Source organism: Sphaeramia orbicularis, chromosome 15, assembly GCF_902148855.1.
Source record: "Sphaeramia orbicularis chromosome 15, fSphaOr1.1, whole genome shotgun sequence".
NCBI lineage: Eukaryota > Metazoa > Chordata > Actinopteri > Kurtiformes > Apogonidae > Sphaeramia > Sphaeramia orbicularis.
In genome coordinates, this window is record NC_043971.1 from 25,016,450 (window position 1) to 25,040,188 (window position 23,739).

Here is a 23,739-nt window from a genome sequence, read left to right on the forward strand (position 1 = left end):
TCAACCCTATTTCTGAGTAATGACACCAGAAAGGTCGTTTTGAGCACTGGCCCTTTAAATGCAAATGAGCCACTTCACACCCCACCTCCTCCAGTTTGTTGACCTTACTGCTCTGTCCCATTTCTCCGTACTCTGGGAAATGTTCGTTGGAGGTCTTGACCTTATATGTGCAAATGTGACGTAACTAGTTATAGACCAACAAGAAGTGGAAGGAATTAAAACTGGTTGTAGAAATCCATTCGATTTATGCTAGAATGACTATAAAAATAGCTTTGCTGCACCTGGAGGGTTCAAATTCCAACTTTTTGAACTATTAAGGTCTCCAAATACACAAATAAATGTACCAAAGACAAATAAAAATGGGTTTAGCAAAATGTGACCCCTTTAACATAACATTACATTGTTCATTCGCCAGTGAAATTTCCAAAAAAGAGATATGGCTGAAAGGCTCTCTACTAATTTTTATTTGAAATTCAGCAGCATCGTAAAGCTCAAGGTAAGTGTTTGGACTCTCTTACTTTATATATAGTGGAACTACATAATGTAAATGGGTATGTTTGCTCTATACAACTCAGTGACAGTTAATTAGATATTTTAAGATGTGTTAAAGTTAATACTAGATTGCATCTCAGACTGATGTGAAGTTTTGCAACAGAATTAACACTGTATTGCAGTAGCTGTTTAAAGTGGCCTAATGTAAAAAAAATTAAACTGGAAGAGAAGATTAAATGCTCAATATTTAAGATTTTTTTTTTTCATGTTGTCTGTTTTGAGCTAAGAGACAGTTCTGCTCCTGCAGTTGAACAAGCCTTTGACTTCTTGCAGTCTGCATTTGGTGCTGTTCAGTCTCATTTAAATCAGCTAAGGCTAGTGTTAAATACAGACAAATCCAAAATTATGGTCTTGTCAAATGGAAAACGGCTTCCCTCTCAACTCCCTAAAACAAACTGCTTATCTTAAATGACTGCACCGCCTCAAACACAGATATGGATCAATTTGCAAATCAGTGGAGTTCCTCAAGTCATGCTGTAACTCTGCAAATAAGGCTTTAAGCACATGAGCAGCAGCAAATTTTACAAATTGAACCTTTTAATTTTAAGCTAGTTTAAATGTTTGGTGCAAAAATAATTTTATGAGGTTTAAAAATGCAGCCCATGAGTTTTTTTTAGTTAAGTTAAGTTTTAGTTTCTTTTTTCTTTACTATGTAATATTTAATTGGGATTATATATTCAAGGAGCTATTTCTTCATAAAGATGACAAAGTACTATAATGATTACATATGGAAATGTACTGTTCCGTTCTGAATAATTCATGTACACGTGGAAAAAGAAAGTTAAGGGCTATAATATGCCTGTATTGTTGAAATACAACCCACACACTCCTCTAACAGTAGTTTATGAATTAGTCTGGTCATTAAGATCTGGACACGCTGATACATTTATCTACCATCTGGCTCACCTGTGACCCAGTTTGATTATTCCTGCAAACCAGATCCACCATCAGATAGTCCTTCTCTCAAGAGACTCTGTAAGTGTATAGGCTTAAGTCCCGGTCCTATGCTGACCTGTCGTTAACCTGAGAGGATTTTCTTTAGATGTCAGTGAAAAGCATTCAAGTATGCCAGATTGAATTTCTCCTTTTCTGACTTTTCATTTCAAAGCGATAATGTTGAGTAGGTAGAGAAATCCAAGAAAAAGGACAGTTTTGAGTGTTGGATTGAAACTTTGAAATACATAAAGATTATTTCTTAGCCATTTAAAGCTTTGAGGAAAACAGGAAAAAAACATACCTTAGATTATGAGCATATCTGAGTTGAGGCTGCTGTTGAAGTGCTAATAACAAGACGCAAACTGTTCACAGGCTCAGACTCACCGTTTCTCTTTCTGTTTCTCTGAAAGGATCATTATAGAGGTGGAAGTCCACAGAGGAAAGAGAGGCCTTTGGTGTTAATCAGGTGCTGATTGGCAGCATGGGAGCCTTTAAGAGGTTGGAAGACCTGAAGAAAAAAGGGTCATTATGCCTGAATACCACTGCATTTCCTCCCTATTGTTGTCACTGGCAGCACTAAGATCATGTCATAGATCTGGTTTCATCTTTATCCTCCTAGGTTCAGCATCACTGAACTTAGATGTGCACTAGTCACTTTAAAATCCCAGTCCTGCTCTTATTTCAGGTAAAAGCACAAATAGCAATGTCCAAAATGTCCCAAAACTGAAGGAAAAATCCTACTTAATATTCTGTTGGAGGTGGAGCTAGTTTGGACTTCCTTATATTCACATTTATATACAGGGATATTAAATAAATCTAAAGGGTCATTACTTTATTAATCGGAGAGAAAAGAAGAAAAGCAAAGATCTGGTAAACAAATATGTTTTCAGTTCTTGGACTGTTCCTCTAATATTTGATCTGGTGAGATTTTGGATTATGTAAACATTAAATTGAAAAAACAAATGCTATTTGGTGAAACATGAGCATGAGTAGGAATATGAGCCTGTCTTGTTGCTGCTTTCTGTGAAACATTAGAGACTAAAAAGTTAGAAACAACAATTTTAGTCTTTAATTAAGTTGGAAATTGAAATGCTTTTTAAATTACGAATTGCTTCAGATCTTCATCATGTTCAAAGTAGTCGCTTAATGGAGTGGAAGTAAAATAATGACTGCACTTATAGTGATTTTCCACAACTTTACTACATACACCTGAACTCTAAGACGCCTTTCTCTCCAACAACGATACAAGCTACTGAGATGTGACTGAATCTCACTGGGAAAAACTGGATCCCACTCTTTCATCCCCAATTAAAGCCCCTTTACAATAAATATACTCTCAAGATCTTTTAGGAAATGGGACACGGGTTGGTTAATTGGAGGGCTGGCAGGGTTAAACACATCCCTCAGCATTACAATCTGTCACTCTGCAGCCATGATAGTGGGATTCCAGCTGAGAACGTCCAAGGACACTTAAAGCTATAGACACTGCCACCCAGCTGTGTGCTGTTCACCACACACGACTTCACATTCCTGCTTGTGTCTAATGCATTTTGGAGGTGCTGACAGCACAAACTGTACTGCAAAAACAGCCGTAAACAAAAGATAAAAATATATGTACATATAGCCAAGTGGTCTTATATGAAGCAACAAATATACCAACAGAGTAAGTAAACTGGATGCCAGAGAAGATGCCAAAATTTACATTTAAAGGGGTCGTATTTTGCTAAGCCCACTTTTATTAGTCTTTGGTACATTTATTTGAGTATTTAGACCCTAATAGTTCAAAAAGTTTGAATATGAACCCTCCAGGTGCTGCAAAGCTATTTTTATATTCATTTTGCCAAAAATCAAGTGGATTTCTACAACCGGTTTTAATTTCTGCTTAATTTGTTACGTCTATAACTAGTTATGTCACAACATTTGCACATATAGGGTAAAGACTTGATGAACATTTCTCTGAGTACACCGTAATTGTTTGTCAGCAGCACAGGTTGTAGTAAAAGCTGAAAATATGTCCAAACTTTGAGTCGATTACCTAAAATGTTCAGTCGTTGGTTGAACAGGACAGAGCAGCACAGCCAACAACCTGGAGGGGGTGGAGTGAGAAGTGGCTCATTTGCATTTAAAGGGCCAGCGCTCAAAACAACCTTTCTTGTGTCATTACTCAGAAATAGGTTGAAGATGGACCTGTGGAGTTTAATTAATGAAGAATTCAGACCCAAGCATAGCATTTACAGTTTATGTAGACCACAGGAAATGTTTTAAAATACATAATTCCATTTAAAAAAACAAAAAAAAACAAAAAAAAAAAGCAAAATTTCACTTCTTCAGGACCAAGTGGCGTCCTTCAGGGCTGAGCATTGAAGTCAGTGTGAACGTGAATGAGTCAAAACCTGCACTAGAATGACCAGTGGGGGCCGAGTCTAAAAAAGAGTCCATGTCCATGGAGCGTCTGTACAACACAAATTACATGTTTACGGCCTGGTATAAATGCCAGTTTTTGTCTGTATAGTTCAGTTGCCTCTCCAAGACTAATGTATGGGGGTGAATTTTTGCATAACTGACATGATGAATATGCATAAATGAAGGAGTGGCAGCTATGATTGACAGGTGAGTGTCTTTGTCAGCTGTGTTTTGTTAGCTTTGACTAACAGCTAGCGTTAGCTGTGCTGCAGAGTCAGACATTTTGAGCTCTTGTTTATTGAATTAAACTTATGTTATTCCCTAATGGGCAGCTCTGCCATCGAGTCATGTTTAAGGAGTTACCAACAGACAGATTATGTCATGAATTTTCCTTTTTTTTTTTTTTTTTTTTTTTTTTTTTACAGTGTGCAACTTAGCTGCATTAGCTGATGTTAGCATCATTGCACACTAAATTATATGGTCTGTCAGTCAGCTAGCCTCTTAATTAGTGCAGGTAATTAGTGTTTCCCCTCTTTTTCTTTCCAAACTACTCTAAATGCAAATTTGGGCATTTGCTTTATAAAAAAACCAAAAAACAATGTGGCGACGGATATCTCCTGCATCTTGAGGGTGAATATGTGATGACAGAAACATGTATATAGAGGTTATGTTTAAGACAGATGTAGTACTTTAAAATGGAGATGGTGAAAACAATCTTGTTCCTTTGCTGACATATTATGCAAGTCTTTAGTCAAGCTTGTTACTGCTTAAAATTAACTCTGTGTTGAGATAAAATATACTTTTTGTAAAAAGCTGATTTTTTTTTTAAATGAAAAACTTTCTTGATAAATTATGTGTCTTTTACAAAAAAAAAGCATAAATAAGGCTCTTTTATGCATTTAAGTTCATTTTTGCACATTACTACATTATTTTAAATATCTACATTTTAAAAAACGCTAAAATTTAAATAATCCTACAACACATTTTTTCAATAATCGCTTTAGTTTTGCCATCTAAACTCATTTCAATCACATAGACTTTTTGCTGTTTTCCTCTTCCTCTCTGGGCCTCCCCATGATTGAATTCTAGTTCTCGTAGTTTACCTCTGCCTGTTTAACCCCAGGCTCTCACAGGATGTGGCATGAATTACATGCACACACCGTTCTGCTTAGATTGTAATCTTTTGATAATATACAGCCCATTTCCACGGTGCTACATACAGCTGATAGGTACGGAGTTAGTGTAGTTAACGCCTCCTTTGGCATCCAAGTAGCCTAAGTATTGCATTAAAATTATGTGTCCCAATGAAGCAATTTTGAACAAGATGCTCTGCATAGTTTCATTCTCCTGTTTACTCTTTCTCATGGCCTAATTGCTGTATTTTCTTTAATTAGGCTAACACAACACAATTGTACATGAATACATCACAGTTTGATTAGTTTTCCATTGAGATGTTGCAAGATAGCAGTGAAGATAGTTAAGGAGGGAGGGGGCTGTCACATATTTGCTGCCTTGTTTTAACACTAAACGAGGGGTGTTTTCTGCTCTTGGCAGTTTGTTTAACCACTTATATGATTGGATTCTGCTCATTAATTTTCCTTCTGACACAGCCCTATGTTAATCATTTTTTAACTGTTCTTTTAAACTGCCACTCTCAACATCTATCCAATGATTTAATGTTGACATTACACAGTGAGTTGTTTTTCTGCCACTGATATATTCTATTCCTTTGATGCAAAGAAGCGTTGTAATTCATTTTAACCAAATTAGTGCTTCATGTCACATTAGATTTGATATGGTGAGGTTTGGGTGCATTCTGTTAGGAGCATGTCTGGGCAGTCAGTCCACAAAAATGTACTGTATATCTTTACAACAGCTGCACTACGTAGGATGTATGGTCACCTTGACTAACCAAAAAGTGTAAAATAACATCCAAAAAGCGTTACTTGTATATATTTTTAACATCTTTTAGATAAATTGGACTGCTTAGTATTCTTAGAATAAGCACTTTCATTGTGAATCAGCAAGATTCTTATCATTACTACCATTAGGCCTCCCTCTCCAAGGAAACACCCAAATACATAGCTCATCTCGATAAGATGCCACTTTGAATAAACATTAGCCTGAAACTAATGCAGACATGGCAGTCTTTTTGTTGCATTTGCCTCATACCACTTTCTCCTCTTGTAACTGTCCTGTGATTTCCCAACACTACGCCAGTAGCCTCAACAGCCACAACCCATCTGTGTGCTGGTCACCACACCTATAAGACACACCCACAGGACATGGTTTGTGCCTCAAAATATTGGAAACATTAGCTTTCCTTCCATGTGTTGGGTAAACAAATATTTCAGTGGCCAAATAAATCCATCAACCATACTGAGAAAGGGTTGTAGCATAATTGCAAAAGAGACCACCAAATTCATCCGGTACGTCATTACATTCAGATTCACACTCGTTTATAATAATTTGTGGTTTGTCATACTTTCTGGTAATGCACTGAAACAAAAGAAGAGGACTAGCAGGACCCCGGATACTGCAAATGTGCCTTTTATTATTTGCGTTTCTCCTTCAAACTTTCACGTTTGTTTAAACAGTTCTGAAAGAAATATCCAGATCATTTACCACACTGAAAATACACAAGTAAAATTTATGTGGAAGTTTGTAAGCATTATCAGCAAAGCACACTTCAGTTATGAAAAGCAATAGTATTTCTTTTGCAGTAAAATTCACCCTGTCAGTGTTTATCTGTTACATGTGAGGTTATTGGCTTCATATTAGAGCTGCATTAGTGTATTTTACTGCTGTAGCTGTTAAACGTTGACTTCATTTGATCTGCTTTATGTACTATTGGGTAGATATTTTAGTTCTCTCAAAAAGTCAACTTGACTCATGAGCTGAGAAAAAAAATTGTAGAAACATGGTTTTAAGGAAGAACTGTAATCTGCACAATAACTACGTTTGTCAGACAAATATAGTGGGAGTCATGGCAGATAAGTGTAAAACTGAATAACTCAAAGTACAAATCACTTAAATGTATACTTGTACAGCAAAGTAAAAGTACTCAATTACATTCCAACTACACACAAGTGGAGCACCACTTATTAAAAAGTTGTTTTATGTCCTGGAGGGGATTGAAGAATGAATACACAACCACAGAGTCATATTGAAAGCTGTTAATGTCAACTCAGTCTCTTAAAAATTATATTCACCATCAGTGAGTTTACAATGGTGTTTTATGGGAAGCACATTGCAATGAGTGCATTTTTTACTGCCATAACAAACTGGTATGAGAACAAACAAACAAAGCCTGTCAAAATAAATCTCAACGCAAGTATATTTCCTTTAAAACATACAAATCCCATTTCTAGAAAAGTAGTAGGAGTATTTTCTAAAAGGCACTACAAACTAAAATCTGTTTTTAATGTTTGTACTGATGCCACCGAGTTCTCTGGACCTCAGCTCATCTCACATGAACCAGGGGTTCAGTGTGTCAAAGATAAAGAAGAACATCCAGACTGTTATCAACCAATGGGTGAATGATGCAGAGGGAGCATTTGTGATGGCCTGGGGGTGCATCAGTAGCCACAGCTCAAATGCATATGACATATGGTTCTTTCAGGTTGATGTCTGGATATTTCAACAGGCCAATGCCAGACCTAACACTGCATGAGTTACGCTCCATAGTTCCCAAATGAATTAAAAGTATAATAAAGAGGAAATATGATGTAACGTCCTGGTAAACTTGACTGAGTTAAAGGCATCAAAATCTATTTATAAAATCGAAGGTGATCAGTACAAACACTGAGTCTTTTTTGTCAGTCAAATACATTTTCAAGTGAATTAACAAATAACAGATTTCATTTTCATTGTATTTAACAAAATGCCACATCTTTCCTGGAAATGTGGGTTTGTGTCTGACAATACAAACTATATTAAAAGTAAATGATATCTTGGGATAGTGCCTTTTTTTCTTTTAAAAGCTTGTTCTTTTTAAAAACTTGTACACGGCAGCACCATGAATGGTTTGACACAGTGGAAGGATGCAGGCCAGCTGTGGTTCTGGTCCAGCCGTTTACTTGTGTGGGTCCAGACAGATCAGTGTGAGGGAGGGTTTGCTGCTGTGAGCCTGCTCCACCTAATCCCAGGCTGCATTACTCAACCGGTCCAGTCAAACAGCATACAGACGTGGGGACTTCCCCTTCCCTCTATAGACATAGAGGAATACTGTATTGCCTCATGCACCACTGAGGTAATATCATTACTTCAACTAAATCCTGCAAAGCCTAACCTGAATATTGTCTTAAGAGTCCAAACCACATTCTGTGAGTTCATATGCAAAGACCAATTTGTCATATGAAATTTTAAAGCAATAACGTTGCAATATTTTTAAAGCATCTAAACAAATCTCACGGTGCAATGTAACCAAGCTTTTCCTGGTTGTAACACTAGTCTGCTGAGAGTTCTAAAGCACAGCACATTATGACTCCTGCCAAAAGTATCGAACAATGCTTTTAGTCATTTTCATGTTTTTCCCCCTGATAGATACCAAATCAAACCTTCTAGAGGGGAAATCCATCACATGGGTGTGCAGCAGTTCCACGAGGTATTGTGTCTTGCACGCAACTCTAAAATTACTGCTATCCACAGTTACTGGCAGTCTTTCAACACCTGCAGGGTGTTGAGGGGTGTCATTTCTAAAAAGCTCAGAACACCATGGGTAACAATGTTCATATCTGTTGGAACATGGCTCATAAAGTCAAACGCCTCTTATCACTGGGGCATAAATATATGTGAGTTTCTTTTACATTATCTTCAGGTTAAATAGGTGAAAGTCACAGTTGATTAGTATGACATATTGTATTCCATTAAAGCAGTAATACATGTGTTTTCTGTGTTAGTCACACCACAGAAAAATTTAATCAACCATCCAGCCAAGGCTGAATGACTCAATAAATTGCCAATTATATAAAATTAGGTTTAAAAATTGCGAAAAAATAAAGCAGTATTTTCTGCCCTGGAAGGCTGATGGTAAGTCAGCTGAAGGTGGAGAAGCAGACACCACAGACACAAAGCATGTATCAGTGTGGACAGAGGCAGCAGAGACAGTCATGATAAGATTCTAAATACAGCACACACTTAAAACTGCAGTTCGTCAATGTAATGGCCTCAGTTTGGTGTAATTCTAGTGGTCTGAGACTGTACGTACTTCTATGGAAAACTGATGCAGATTTTGTCTAATCACTGGTGCTTTCAGGTAGAGGCAAATATGGGGTTAAATATGTGATCGACTGCTGAACTTACTCAGTGAAATGTGACTCCATTGCTTGACTCTGTGGCTCAAAAGCCTTGGATTGTGTTTTCCACAACAGCATGAAACTATGTCAGGTCATTTATATTTATCTTTAGTCTTTTGATTTGGACAGAGAGGAGAGAGATGCAGAAGGACAGTGCATTTTATAGAATTCTGGCTGTTTTTCCCCCTAATTTTGGGTCTTGCTTTAACAGATTTAGATCATTTCCAGTTTATCTGTATCACTGAAAAGCATAACTTAGCAGTTATTGAGTGGGACAACCAGTATAGATGATGCATTCTATGTTTTATACTGTTACAGTGCAGGAATCATATAATAAATATGGCTCCAGTGCCTCATCAAATAACCATTTCTGTCCAGCCCAAAAAATTCTTAACACAAAAACTGATGAAAAACTGTTCTAACCTATAATTCAGTTCTTCAGCTCATATTCTTTTCATCTTTCCTGTCCAGTAATCATTTTCTGATGCACAATGTGTTCAGAAAGAAATCTCAGAATTTATTTTACATGGACTTCAAGAAGTGTGAACCTCAGATTGGCTGCTGTAAAGACACACAGGTTAATGCGGGAACAGCACACAAAGTAGAATCTGGTTCAACGCTGACATATTTCCTGCAATAGATAAATATGAACTTGAAGCAAAGCGTTTGGTCTATCTCTGAAAACAAACAGGGCCATATATTTCACTTGGAATAACAGAGATCAGCTGTATCAACAATGGTCCTCCTACTGCAGCCAGCCACCTCAAGTGAGAAATCAAGTCTGAGAACTGTCCTCTGAGTGTATTTGAGCAGACATGAGGCAAAACCATTGTCATCCAGCTGAGGGGGGATACTGAAATTATCAGGATTTGATACTTTAGACTGCAATCTGGTTCAATAAGCAGTCTTAATTCAACACAAGTGTCACTGCTTGAAAAATGTTCTAGCAAAATAATAACAGTGGATCTTCAAACAGACACAGCTGAAGAACACTTCATGGCTGTCATGATTTGATGGCAGTATTATGCTGGAGAGGCCTGCCTAACTTTGCACACGCAAATAATCTGTCTGCTGTTTGCACTGGCACAGCTGTTTGCATTGCCTTTGTTCAGCTGTCTGTGAGCTCCCTCCCTTTCCCGGTTTGATAACATAATACTTTGAGCGTGTTTCTAAGGGGTAATAAAATGAGAACGAGCCACTATCTGCCTTTTGATTGAGCAACATCAGATTTAAACGCATCCAGTCAACCTGGAACATTTTACTATCCAGTGTTTTTTCTCCCATATATTCTGAAGACATGAAGCGTGTAGTTGAGTTGAAAGGCTCTGAGAATTATTTTCTTTTCAAGTTAAAACCAAACCTCAAAGAGACACAGATTTGTGAGTCTTTGAAGTTAACTCTGTCACTCAAAAACAGAAACTATGTCAGAAGGAGAATGTAAAAGATTCAGCTCTAATTTGCGCTGCCTATAAACAACACCATAAAATTAATAACACTAATTTGCCTCTGTGAATACATTCTGTTGGAAAATAACAGGTTTCTTTTTTTTGTTTTTGTAATCAACACGAACCTTGAAAACCTGTCAGTGAGAACTACTTGTTCATTGTACAATTACTATACTATTTATTTTGTAATGATTTCGTTACTGAAGTGTAACTCATCATATTTGATTGCCTGTTTCCGAAAAAAAATCTAAAAAATAGCAAAGCAGGAAAGTCCTAAAATGCATTGTAATGTAAGAGTTATTTTGTCAAGGCCAGACACCTTGCATTCCTGCAATGACATACAATCTCAATGAAAGTTATCATTCAAGGATCTGCAACTTTGTGGCCCTTCCTTCCATTGGCAGGATGTCTGGAGTTTGCATTCCAGCTCTCATAAGTTTTTTAGGTTTCGGCAATAAACGTGTTTTTGGTACTGTTTGCCTTGTTTGTTTGTTTTTTTTTTTTTATTTTCTTTATTTTCAAATCCCAGAAGACTTTTCTGGATCTAAATACAAAATCAATAAATACTTAGATATGAATGTAGCTTCTGAGAAACATGCATGAAAACCTCAAACTTTAGGTAGCTGTACTACACTGTCTCCCATAAAGTTGGAATCATTTAGTTTTCAGACACATTCCTCTTTTTATTCCTATTTCTACACATCAGTATTCACCTTTAACCAGATGTAACAATTACATACTGAGTCCCAGTTACTTTATCTATCAAGAAAAAAAATCCCATTGTCACAATTATTACATGAGAGGAAGTAAAAATATTTTATTCCAACTTTATGGGCAAAAGTGTATTTGTAAATCTTGATATGGATTGTATTTCTGGCCCAAAATATTGGCATTGTGTGGAGCCATGGTTGCAGAAATGACAGCATTTTATTCTTGTGTTGTGTTGTTAGTTGTTTTATTCTACTTATGAGGTTTTTCCACGTTTAGATTAAGGACTGTAGTTTTCTCAGTAGCTGTCAGAGCAACTGCACTTATTTTATATAAAGCTGTTAAATGTAACATTCATCATGCTTGAAATATGAGGAATTATTTTTTTCTGTGCGTTTTCTTTGTCCAAGAATGGGTGGCCCCACATGTGCTCTCCTGATTTAGGAGGTGGGGGTTTCTGATTTTTTTCTGTGGACAGAGAAATGGCATTTTATTTCATAGAGGGTCAAAGGATTGTGACCCAGTAGCTGCACCTTTGACCTAAAAAAACCCCACTGTCATTGTCAAGTCTGTCTGCTTGTCTGTGTGCCATCAGTGATGCATCAGAACAACGTGTTGACTGACAGGATCAGTGCTTGTCTGGTTTCTTGGTTTGGAGGAGATCTGATGATATGCATACACACTATTAAACACATATAGAAAGAATTAGGCTGCAGATACTTCAGCTCAGGAAGCTGCTGCTCTCGCATAAGCATTACAGCATGCTTAGTCACAGACCTGGAGGCTATAGTCTGGGGGGACTCTGTGTTTTGTTTCAGTCATCAAAGCTATTGGGTTTAGGGTCTCCTCTCTCTGCCGATCACTCAGCAACACTCATGGCCACTCGGACCTGAAATTTTACCCCAGGCTGCTGAGTGGAGAGGGTGGCGGGGCTGAAGAGACGTCTCCCTGGCCTTGCTCTGCACTGCCGGGGGTCACTTCGCCATTCTTCTGTTACACAAAAGACTTCTTCAAGTGCCTGTGTGACAATGGTCTTTAGATCACTGGGGCGTAATGATTGCTGGTTAACGTGAATGCACTCCATATTAATTGAGCCAGAATTAATATGAAGTTTTTAGCATTTTTTCAAGTTGGCAAGGAGACTTGTTAGTAGTGTCTAGTAACCATGACTGAATGTTTTCATCACTAATTTATTTTTTACATAGCAGACATTATTGTGAATCATGAATGGTAAGGCTGGTCCCAGACTTGGACTCCATTCTGAGTCTGCTAATGAGCACAGCCTCTCACTTTTAGCAGTAAGAGCTAACATAATGTCAAGCTCCTCATAATGAACATGCACAAACCACATGTCTACAATAGGAGTGAAGCATGATTTCACAAGACAAGCCTTTAACTTAGCACAAAGGAATGTCAGATGTGCTGACACAAAAGATCTCCCGATTTTCTCACTGATTTACATAAAGCATAAAGCACTGAGGGAGATGAGACATTCAAGCATTAAGCACACCACATTAAAATGCATTCAGGAATTCTGATTAGGTCAGAATGAAAAACATTATCAAATAAAAATAATTAAAACAAGGTTTGGATTCTATGGTTTCCAGACTGTTTTTGTTTAGCCGCCATCATAAACAGAGTTTGCTGGGTCTGTCAGTGAATTACAAAAACATTGGGCCCCTTCTGCTGTGCCGACCTCGATTCACAGATCCTGTGAGACTTGCCAGCAGTTCGCTCTCTTTCAGCACAAGTCGACTCGGCCAGTGACAGACAGGCACCGTCGTGTCAAAACACTGTCTGCTTCTGCCAACCTATAGCCTGCTCCAGACAGCATGCAGCGAAGCACAGTTTCACTGCCACCCTCAGCATCACTTACATATTTAAACATACATTCTCATGTATCACAGCACCTGCAATTTATTAAAAAAGCATTATGTCTCATACTTGTAAAGCAATACAGCAGCCTTGTCTAGTTATCAGAGGAGGCAAAAGTACACACATTCTTTATTCTTGTAGAAGTAGCGACACGTGTAAATGTACAAGAAATGATTCAACTTCTTAATTCAATTGAGAGTGAAAAAGTCCAGGTACTGACGGGGACTCAGAAGTGTAGAGGTGAATCTTTAAAGGACATTTCTGTGGCTATTTTGCTGCAAAATTAACAGAATCTCATGTCATCTGAATATACTGTGAAGACTATTCAACCATCATACTTTAAATTCTGGGAATGACTAACATTAATTTTGCCACAAGGTGCAAATCTGTCAGTCTGTCCTTTTATATAATATTCTTTCTGTCGCATTTTATGATATGCACTGATGGATAATCCAAGGGATCATCGTTTTTATGGGTTAATATCCAGTGCATAGGTTTTAATCATTCTTGATATTGTGAGAGAATGTGATAATGCAGCATAAAATAATCCGTAACTCCCCCAATGCATTAAAACTCAAGTAACAAACCTGTTTTGAAAATGAAAGGAGTAGAAAATGAAGATGTTTGTGTTCAAAAGCTGTGAGAAAATACCTGAAAACTCTATTCAGGTACTAATAATGAAGGATTTGTACTTTGTTGTTACACCCCCATCAGTTCTGGTTATCGGTGAAACGTTTACACTGATAAATGACCACTAATCACTATTCTCTCTCTAATCTACAGCCTTCTTTATCTGCTCCACCCTTCTAAAAAAGACCACTAAATATTTGACTCAGTCTTATCCTGCTTCCCCCTCAGCTAACTTTAACTACCTGTAGCAGCATTTTAGTCAGATTTTTTAAATTCTCTGTGTTGTTTGCTTTGCTTTGGTGTTTTGGACCATTTAGTACAGAGCAACCACAACAGGACAGAACCGGGCACAGATGCCAGTTTGCTGCAACTGGACACCTCTTCAAAGAGCTGTGAGTCTTCCAAACATGCAGACCTATCTTTTTGCTGACCTGAATTCAGAGGGAAAGACTCACACTAAATGTTGAGTGGATGTTTAGCCTGACTGTGCTTTAAAGGGGTCATATTTTGCTAAACCCACTTTTATTAGTCTTTGGTTCATTTATTTGTGTATTTAGGGACCCTAATAGTTCAAAAAGTTTGAATTTGAACCCTCCAGGTGCTGCAAAGCTATCTTTATATTCATTCCGGCAAAAATTGAGTGGATTTCTACAACCTGTTTCAATTCCCTCTTAATTTGTTATGTTTTATAACTAGTTATTTCACGACATTTGCACATATAAGGTCAAGAATTCCGATGAACATTTCTCAGAGTATGCCATAAGTGTTTGTCGGCAGCAGCAGTTGTAGTCCATACTGAAAATATGTCCAAACTTCGAGTTGATTACCTAAAATGTTCAGTTGTTGGTTGAACGAGACAGAGAAGCACAGCCAACATTTCATTTGCATTTAAAGGGCTCAAAACGACCTTTCTCGTGCCATCATGTAGAAATAGGGTTGAAGATGGACCTGTTTAATTAATGAAGAATTCAGACCCAAGCATAGCATTTACAGTTTATGTAGACCACAGGGAAATGTTTTAAAATGCATAATTTCATTTAAAAAAGTAAAATATCCCTCCTTTAAGAAAATCGCAGCTTGTTTAAGGTGCTTGAGATCAGATGGACACATAAAATTAATTACATGGAACCTCAGACAAAGCCCAGCCAAATAAAACCCAGTATGTTGTATTGGGATTTTCTCCAATTTCTTATTTTACTTGATGCATTAAAGGCAGAGTTATCACATGTGGAAATGTGTTGCTTTTACATGATGTAGGAAACATGTAGATTTTGGAAGGAAACAAAACCTTATATAATTTAACTGTCAAAGCCTCAAAGTTACAGAGCATAACTTACTTCCCAAGGTTTGTATTCATTTTATAACTCTAATCCCTTGCCTTTTGCTGTGTTTACTGTTACATATCTAAAATTCCTGCCTCCATTTGTGTTTCAGTTTAATTTCCAAGAATAACTATAAACTAACAACCAGAACTCTCAAGACAGTCATTTTTGTTATTCTTTGTTACACAAACATGCAACATTCACATTGCAACCTGATGAAAACTGATAATTTGAAAAAATACTACACATTACAATATGTTGTCTGTACGACACCCACACACGCAATGCCTACATGCTATTTGTCATCATGCTGTGTGGAAAATATTGCTCGCAGTGACAGCTTTATGACTACTTCACACAGTATTTTAAGAGTCATGGCCAAGGAAAAAAAAGAGATGGCCATAAAACTCTCCTATTGCATATTAAGCCATAGTGAAATTTAACCATACTGAGGTTTACCATTGATCGGGTGTCACTGGTTCTATTGAACTGACTGAACAGAAGCGTGACATAGTCTTTGTCTCCGCAAGCTTGGAAATTTGTCTACAGAACAGAATATGACATGTTAAGTATAAATCTGGTCAAATAAATTAACAGTCAAATGTTTGTCTTCCAGCCCTCAGTCTTTGGCTTTACATCATTCAGCTGCAATTCTTTTTTCAATAGTAGATGTATTAAAAACAAAATGAAAAGCAGAGCTGAAATAAGTGCTATAAAATGGGGAATACACTTTTTGAACACATACCTTCAAACATGTTAAGTTAGGAAAAAGAAGTTTATTTTATACAATGTTCTTCATGTACATGGGAGACAGAGTAAATCTCAAAAGACTCATGATCTGAACATTCTCAGCAGCAGATCAGCTCTGTGGTCTGAGGATCTGCAGAGACAAAAATTTAACCACAAAATTTTGGGGAGTAATGAGCAACGTTCATACGCATTAACCAGACATAACTCTGGAATGTGGTTGAACATTTTCCTTCATACATGACAATAAACCAGTAGAATAAAACTACTAACCAGTAGAATTAAAGCTGTCAACTGGGACAACATCATTAGTGGTACAGATGTAGAAGAAGAATTACTCCAAACGGTACATCAGTAGCACTAAAACTAGGCACTTATTTCTGGACTTTTTATTAACCCTTTATAGGGAACTCAAAGAAATACTCTGAAATTCAGAATTTCAGCCTTAGTTTGTTATTGGAGAACATAAAAAAGACTTTATTACTTTTGTGAAATTAAAAAAAAGTATTGTTATGTAGAAAATTAAGGTCAATGAAGTTACCGTATTTGGTTCCTTAGCCATAAGTGGCAAAAACCCATGTAAGGTGAAAGGAACATGTATTTTAAAACATTGGAACATCACTTTTAGAACATTAGACCATAAGTACTGATCCAGACACCTGTCCACATCCACATTCTCCCTCTGAACATCATTCCTTACATTAGTACCATTACTTCATGGTACCTAACAAAGCAGGTACACTCACTGTTCATGCAGACGTGGACCTTACAGACCACATTAGACCTGAGATTGTTGCCTCACTGTCATCACTGTAACTGTTGCTGTCACTGTCTTGTAATGTATGCGGAAATTACCAAAAATAGTCACTTGCTCGATAATGGGTAAATCTATGCTAATCACCTCTGATTTTATAGTTATACATCAATATACAGCAAGTGCATGCTTACTATTAAAGTGTATTTCATTACAAACTAGAAGAGCACTTGGAGAGCGCAGACCTCCGCCAATGCAGATCAGTGCCCTGCCCCCCGATCACCACCAAAATTTAATCATTTGTTCCTTGTGCCAGTATCAACATTTCCTGAAATTTTCATCCAAATCTGTCCATAACTTTTTGAGTTATCTTGCACATGGACAGACAGACAGACAGACAAACCAACACCGGCAAAAACATAACCTCCTTGGCGGAGGTAATAATTACACTGCATCCATTCATTTTCTGAACTGCTTATTTGTTATAAGGATTGTGAATGCACTGGAGTTTATCTCAACTACCTGTAGGTGAAAGCGGCATACACCCTAGATGTGTTGTTCATCACAGGGTTGACATGTACAGCTGAACGTCCATTCACATCAGTATGGGGAGAACATGCACACTGACTGGTGCTGGAATTGAACCCAGGACCTTCTTGCTGCAAGGCACTAACAACTGCACCAGTTAAATTACTCACAATGAGTAAGATATTCTAAGTCAGGGGTGTCAAAGTCATTTTAGTTCAGGGGCCACATACAGCCCAATATGATCTCAAACGGGCCGGACCAGTAAAATAATAGCATAATAACCCATAAATAATGACCACTCCAAGCTTTTCTCTATGTTCTACAGTGGGAAAAAAGTTAAATTACATTATGAAAATACTATCCTTTAAAAAATGTGAATAGCATGAACAACCATGAACAACCTGAAATTTATGAAGAAAAATAAGGGCAATTTTAACAATATTATGTCTCACCTTATTGTTTACACATGTGCATGACAACTTCCAGATCACAGTGGATGTACAAAGGCACAAAACATTTAGTAACAGGCAGAATATTGATAAAATTTCATGTACTTCTCTTAAGACATTTCATGTTGTTCATATTTGTTTAGGTTATACATGTTATTTGTGAAAAGATCATTTGTAAATGTAAACAATTTTATGTGATTTTACTTTCTTTGTTTTTTTTACACTAAAATCTTATTATTTATAGGTCATTCTGGTAGTATTTTACTGGTCTGATCCACTTTAGATCAAATTGCACTGCATGTCACCTCTGAACTACATTGAATTTGACACCCTTAATTGTTAATATATTCAGTGTAATTTTTGCATTTCACAAATTCCCCTGACTGACCAAATCGTTTTGACATCCCAGTTTTAAATTTGCAAATACTAAAAGTGTTAATGAATGTGGTGTTCACACAATACCCAAAGGAGTAGTTCTACATGTTTATGAACACTTTATGTAGAAATGAAATCTTTAACCCATAAAGACCCAGTGCTACTTTTGTGTCAGTTCCCAAATGATTTTTTCTCTCTATTTAACTTTTCTTAAGTGATGTATCATCATTTATTATAATATTATTCTCTGTATTTTGCATTTTTTCAGTGAAAATCATCTATTTTCTTTTATTAAATTCACTGATCATGTAGATTTTCTTAAAAGGTCAGATTAAAGTTTAGGGTTATTATATCAGAAACAGAAAACTGAAGAAAAAGTGATTTTTCCAGCAAAGATATCAATAACTGAATATAAACCCAGTGTGTCCATCCACTGTCACTGATCCAACTCCATGGGTTTTACTGGTGAATCAATTTTGTAGAAGATGACGGTGTTTCCACGGTAACTTTGGAGCCTCTGAACGTCCAAATGGGTCATATCTGATGACCATGAAAGGATGATGAAGTGTATTTTACACCAATTATTTACATATATTGATAGGATTAGAGGATCAACAGGTATTAAATAGTTATATCAGTAAATGGCTTAGGTCTAAGGCGGATGTTTGGGTCTTTGTGGGTTAAGTATATAGAAACATAAAAGCTGTGTGATATCTAAGCACAGACACTTTTGTTTTCATATTATGTGTGGACCGGTAAGCTACACTGCATAATACAGTGGAGCCTAATATGATGCAGACACACTGAAAGTATATGACATATGACAGTCTGTTGATTTTAGGAATGTTAGTGTATTCTGATTACCTCCTATAAATTGTAATTGTAACTAAATACAGTTAATCTTGTTCTTTATTCTAACGCTGTTACATGCAGTGGTGGATTTTACATGGAATATCTAAACCATCTTTGTAGGTGTGGGAGGGAGATGTGGGAATCCTCATTTATATGTAAATAGATTCTACAAAAGACCCACAAAAATAATTTAAATTCCTTTTTCAGTTCAATCCAATATAATTTCTATAGCCCAGTATCAGAGATCTACCTCAAATGGGTTTTACAATCCATACATATTACACCTTCTGCCCCAGCCCCAACTGCCCCCACCCCCCCAACCCACCACAGAGGAGGAATCCCTCCTCCAGGTTAGACAGACATGTACAGACATTCAGATTAACAACAAATACAGGGGGTTTATGAATATTATGTAAAATAAGAATGTAAAATGTACATGAAGTGGAAGCGGTACAAGGCCTGAAATTCACATCTACGCCATGGGACCAAGACAAAAAGATGGGAACAGTCAGACATCACCAGGACAGGAGAAACTGAGCTGTATCCAGGTCAGTGATGAAGGGGACAGCGATAGGCAGACATCAGGCTGACTGATGATCCGACCTCAGGCATCGAAGCTAAAAAAAAGACAGAGACGGAGGCACATGGCTAAAAGCATGTGCAGTGAGAGAAAACAGAGGATTAGAATGATATTTTGTGGTTAAGAATATTAAAACATACAATATTATCCGTATCAATAATGTATATTTCAACCCATAAAGACCCAGTGCTACTTTTGTGTCAGTTCATAAATTATTTTTTCTCCACATTTAACCTTTGTTAAGTGATTTATCACTATTTATTGTAATATTATCTCCTTTGTTTTGTACTTTTTCAGTGAAAATCAGGTATTATGCTACATTTTATTTACTGATCATGTAGATGTACATAAAAGCTCAGAGTAAAGTTGAGGGTTATTATATTAAAACAGAGAAAACTGAATAAAAAGCAGCTTTTTTTTTTCAACAAAGATATCAGTAATTGAACATAAAAACACATGTATCCATCCACTATCAATAGTCAAACTCCATGGGTTTTACTTGTGAATCAGTGTTGTAGACGATGACCATGTTTCCACGTTCACTACGGAGCCTCTGAAGGTCTAAGTGGGTCATATCTGATGACCATGAAAAGATGACAAACTGTATTTTACACCAATTATTTCCATGTATTGATAGGATTAGTGGATCAACAGGTATTAAACAGTTTAGATCAGTAGATGATTTTGGTTACTGGTGGATGTTTGGGTCTTCATGGGTTAAACTACATTATGCCCCTTATCAACATACTACCCAAATGTTTTTAATGCACAGTAGAATCAAGACTAGTGCTCAAACAAAACAAAACAAAACAAAACTGTAAATCTCTTAGAAACTACAAGTATGAATGAATATTGAACTATAAGTAAAATCTCTATTCTGTAAAAATTCTAATTACTGCCTCTAAAATGTAGTTGAACCTAAGAATAAAACAGCAGACAATACTCAAGTTAGGCACAAACACCTTAGATTCTAGTGCAGTGAAAGTGTTCAGTTATTACAATCCACAAGTGACAATATCCATCTTTTTTTTTTAACCCATAACTGTTCATCCATTAATCCTATCAATACATGTAAATAATTGGTATAAAATACAATTATTCATCTTTCATGGTCATCAGATATAACCCATTTGGACGTTCAGAGGCTTTGTAGTTACCATGGAAACACCATCATCTTCTACAACATTGATTCACCAGTAAAACCCATGGAGTTGTCTCAGTGACAATAGATGGACGCACTGGGTTTATGTTCAGTTAATCAGAGATTTGACTGAAAAAGTCACTAATTCTTCAGTCTTTTCTGTTTTGATAAAATAACCTTTGACTTTACTCTGACATCTACATGATCAGAGAATTAAATATGGAAAAATAGATGATTTTCACTGGCAAAAATACAAAATTCAGAGAATAATATTATAATAAATGGTGCTAAATCACTTAGGAAAAGTTCAATAGAGAGAAAAAATAATTTTGGAAGTGACACAAAAGTCACACTGGGTCCTTATGGGTTAAGAAAGTTCAAGGTGATGTTTATCCAATGCAGTAAAATGTTTCACAAACATATCCAAATCTAGTCCTGTTCCTCAATACTTAGGTGCAGGAGGCTCTAAAACAAGCAGATTTCCCAAAAGTGGAAAAACTTAAAGTGTTGATGCAAAGAAAAAAATAAGTGGCCAAAATAAATGGAGGAGCCAAAACACACAGTAACAGTCAGTTCTGCTGTATAGTTGCTCGTGTTCCTTCTGGTGATTTAACCAGTATAACGGACCTTTAAACAAGCAACATGATTACAACTGGAATGAAAGTAGGCTCATTAGTTTAACATTAACAGGTAGTTGACATGCTCCAGTGAAGTTGACCGTTCCAATACTGTTTCTTGTGAGTGAGTTCCCACATATTTCCATGTTCTCTGTGACTGCTCTGATCTCCTGCAGTGCAGTCACACACACGTCTATAAACAAACTCAATATTGTCCTTCCCTTGTTAGTTGACACTGTATAATCTAATTGTCAGTATATTGACTCAGTAAATGTTGGCATTGGATCTAAGCCCAGGCCGAAATATGACAAGAAATACGTTTATTGTCATATAAAATTAACAGAGCACACTTTAATTTATTGCTATGAGGAAAAGTGTAAAGTAAACACACTGAAGTACTTCTTCAATTTAACATGAAGCTCACAGTGGTTAAATTTTTTTTTTTTGGACTTCAAAATACCACATATTCATTTTTAATGTCATATCACAGACTCACATCCAGTTTCCTGAAATAACATTATGGCTTTCAATCTGCAAACTTACAAAAACAACATCAATTCAAGCTGCAAACCTCCTCACTCACGACTGAAAAGATTGACCATGAAAACATACATAAGCTCACAAATGCCTGTTTTATCTCAAGACTCATTCCTGGTGCGTGATCACACATTCTGTACATGTGTGTGGGAGAGCTGGTGGATTTTGTTTACTTTAGAGGAAAGTGAAATGCTTGGGTCGCCTTTATTAAAACTGACAGCCCCATTTGGAAGCAATCATCAAATGTGTCATGGAAAAACCGCTACGTCATGGTGCAAGGGACGTCAAGACACTGCCAGCATCAATATTTTCCTTCAAGGCTGGCAGTGGCTGTCATTTGGACTGGGCTTATTTACATGTTCAGACAGTTTCCGCTCGACAAATCTACAGGTCATTATTCAAAAAGTTTGCTGTAAAATGTTGTAACAATCAGACATCGGAAGTAATGATACATATGTTCAAATACTTATAAGAGTGTTCAAGCATTGGTACAATATTTGAGTGTTGATTAAGACACCATTTTACCTTTATTCCATTCATTTTAACGGAAATATTTGTACTTCCTGCTTTTTGCATTCTTTATACATACATTTGTTTTATATGTTTTTTTGGGGTTTTTTTTTGTTTTAATCCATTTCTGTTCATTTTTTGTTTGCATGATTGCACCCCCCCCCCCCCCAGATCAAGATGGATGGACATTAATAACACACACACACAAAAAAAAGATGTTCTATCGATGTATCCATTAATATAAAGGTCTGGAAAAAAGTAAGAGACCACTACAAAATTATCACTTTCTCTGATTTTACCATTTATAGGTATGAGTAAAATAAACATTTTTGTTTTAGTCTCTAAACTACCAACAACATTTCTTCCAAATTCCAAATACAAATATTGTTATTATAGAGCATGTATTTGCAGAACACAACACATGGTCAAAATAACAAAAGATGCAGTTTTTTCAGACCTCAAATAATGCAAAGAAAACAAGTTCATATTCATTTCTAAACAACACAATACTAATGTTTTACTTGGGAAAAGTTCAGACATAAATATTTGATGAAATAACCCTGATTTTCAGTGACAGCTTTCACGTGTCTTGGCTCTCCTCCACTGCTGTTGGATGACTTTATGCAGCTCCTGGCAGAGAAATTCAAGAAGCTCAGCAATGTGCGATGGCTTGTGACCATCCATCTTTCTCTTGAAAATATTCCAGAAGTTTTCAAAGTGGGTTCAGGTTTGGAGATTGGGCTGGCCATGGCAGGGTCTGCATCTGGTGGTCCGTCATCCACACCTTTATTGACCTAGCTGAGGCCAGGAGCATTGTCCTGATAGAAGAACCAGTCCTCGGAGTTTAGGAACATTCCCAGAGCAGAAGTCCAGTAGTTTTCAATAGTTATTTTTTCATTCCAGTTACTTTTGCAATACTAATAGCACTATTTTTGCCTGTTGCAAGAAGATAGTGATGGCCACACTAGTGGTTTTTATGCTTCTCCTTCTTAAATAAGACATGGATCAGGTGTTTATTAAGTAGAATAAGGTGTGTTTGTGTTGGAATTCAACAGACACAGGAATGGAACGGCTGTCATACATGCACACATGCTGATTTCAGAGGAAATTGCAGTGGTCTCTTAATTTTTTTCCCCAGAGCTTTTTATTATGCATAACATGTGCAACAAGACAAAAGTGACATGAAAAATGGAACTGACAAGATGAGTTTCTTAAAAGTTAGAATGATTCATAAATTTGGGTACTATTTATACAATAATATAAACTTATTATAACAAGAGGTTCAGTTTGATTTGCACAGAAACAAATAGAAATATCCATCTAAGGACAGAGTTTATTTCAGAGCATGCATTTTTCACTTTTACTTGAGTAAATAAGATGTATTAGTACTTAGAGTCAATATGTTTCACTTATACACATCTGTACTTTTGTTATCTCTAGTATCTTCTCTAATCTTGGCTTCCCTCCATCACGGATGAACA

At 36.6% G+C, this 23,739-nt stretch overlaps 1 long non-coding RNA gene across 1 annotated transcript; it reads left to right on the top strand.

Annotated features, from left to right (window-relative positions):
• Nucleotides 1–4,638: 4,638 nt before the first annotated feature.
• LOC115434717 (uncharacterized) lies at nucleotides 4,639–23,292 on the top strand. The gene is made up of 3 exons (XR_003937581.1): nucleotides 4,639–4,650; nucleotides 18,237–18,240; nucleotides 23,162–23,292. It is a non-coding gene; the product is annotated as an uncharacterized LOC115434717 (long non-coding RNA).
• The last annotated feature ends 447 nt before the right edge of the window (nucleotides 23,293–23,739 follow it).